Genomic DNA, 1,662 nt, shown 5'->3' with positions numbered 1-1,662 from the left:
TCTAAATAGATAACTTTCCATCTACCACAAGAGGAATTAACAATTTATATTTGAAAGTATAAGGTTTCAAATTATTAAGCTCAATTATTTAGTTCAGTTATTAAGTTATTTATAAGTTCAATTATTAAGTTCAGTGATAACAGCTGTCATCAGAAGAATATTCTCCTGAAAATTATTTTGTCTTAGCAAAAAAGAAAGGAAAATCAATGCCCTCTCAACATAGCCACAGATGCTGTGGCGGTGGCACATCTCTGCAACGGGTCAGTCCATTAGTCGGTGGAGTCACTCTCCGGGTCAGCAGGATTGTAGTTGGGATCATCCTTATCATCTTCCAGCTCCAAATCATCCATTTCCTGGAACAAAGAGTCATCCACTTCCACATTATTTCCAGCATCCTCCATGAATTGAATATCAGATATGTAAAGATTATGATCTGTTTCAAATAGCTGTTATCAACTTAATTTAATTTTTTTTCCTGCCTGTTCCTCTTCCTTCATTCATTTCTTTTTAATCTCCAACAGTTCAGCTTCAAACTTGGCCTCTCAACTTTAGAAATTCTCAGTTGTAACAGGATTACCATGAAACAGTTGATTTTCAACTTCTGCTTCTTTTTCTTTTGCTTCTTTTCTTCTTCTCTTCTGGTTTTTAATTTGATCTACTATTTTATTTAATTTTTTTTGCACAGCTGATACTAAGGTAAAGATCATTACCATACCAAGTTTTTTTTTTTTTTTTCTGCCTGTAATGCTAATAATTTTTCAATGTTTGAGACATCTTTATCTGTTAGATTTTCCTGGGATAGTATTTCATAAAGGGGAGTGTCATCTGGGTATTTTTCACTGTATGCAAATTGAGCATAGTCTGGACAGTTTTACCATATTCCCCAGCCTCTGATGTCACAGTAATGGTGAAACTAGGTGGAGTTTCTGATAATACTGTGAAAGAGTCATGTAGATGGACACCAGAGCTCCTTGAAGTAATTTGTCATCATGACCTAACTGCTGCCGTTGGGCAGACCAGACACCACAGCAGTGCACTTTGGCTTGGAGAGTCAGAGGTAGCCAACCAGTAGTTCATTTTTTAATACCTTTACAATATTCAGGCATGTTAAAGCAGATGAGACCTCTTCTCAGTTTGATCTGAAGTCAAAGACAAAGTGAATGGTTTAACTCAGAAACAAGAGATATTAGAATGAGAATTAGTCACATTTCAACACCTCACTGAACATTTTGAAAGTGCCCATGATAAATAATAAAATAAGAGACAGAATAAATTCATTAACAACTTTTAAGAAAAAACAACTAGCTATACTCATCCTACTCATTAAACTCAGAAACAGGGATTATCTTGATATAGACAACTGGAGATGGTCTGAATATACAGGACTGACATTGGAAAAATAAACATCCTGCCTTAGCCTGGAAACTAAAGGAAGAAAATTAATCAAGTTAATTATAAAGGGAAATCAAGTGCTCAATTTTCATTTTACCCTTAAACTCACCTGGGGAAATTTCTCTGTATCTTAAAGTTTAACATTGAAAAAGGCATTACAATGATATGCCAGAAATGGAAAGCGATATGCAAAAGATTGAAACCAAACTTTTACCCCATGCCTTATACAAAAACCAAGTCAGCATGGATTAAAGACCTAAATGTGAATCC

At 34.8% G+C, this 1,662-nt stretch overlaps 1 pseudogene; it reads right to left on the bottom strand.

Moving 5' to 3' along the window:
* Positions 1-269: 269 nt before the first annotated feature.
* Positions 270-1,662, bottom strand: part of LOC102834942 — a 7,079-nt pseudogene continuing 5,686 nt past the window's right edge.

The sequence above is a fragment of the Chrysochloris asiatica genome, unplaced genomic scaffold (genome assembly GCF_000296735.1).
Source record: "Chrysochloris asiatica unplaced genomic scaffold, ChrAsi1.0 scaffold00048, whole genome shotgun sequence".
Classification (NCBI taxonomy): domain Eukaryota; kingdom Metazoa; phylum Chordata; class Mammalia; order Afrosoricida; family Chrysochloridae; genus Chrysochloris; species Chrysochloris asiatica.
Note: the sequence above shows the minus strand (reverse complement) of the source record. Positions and strands in the feature narration are given on the sequence as shown.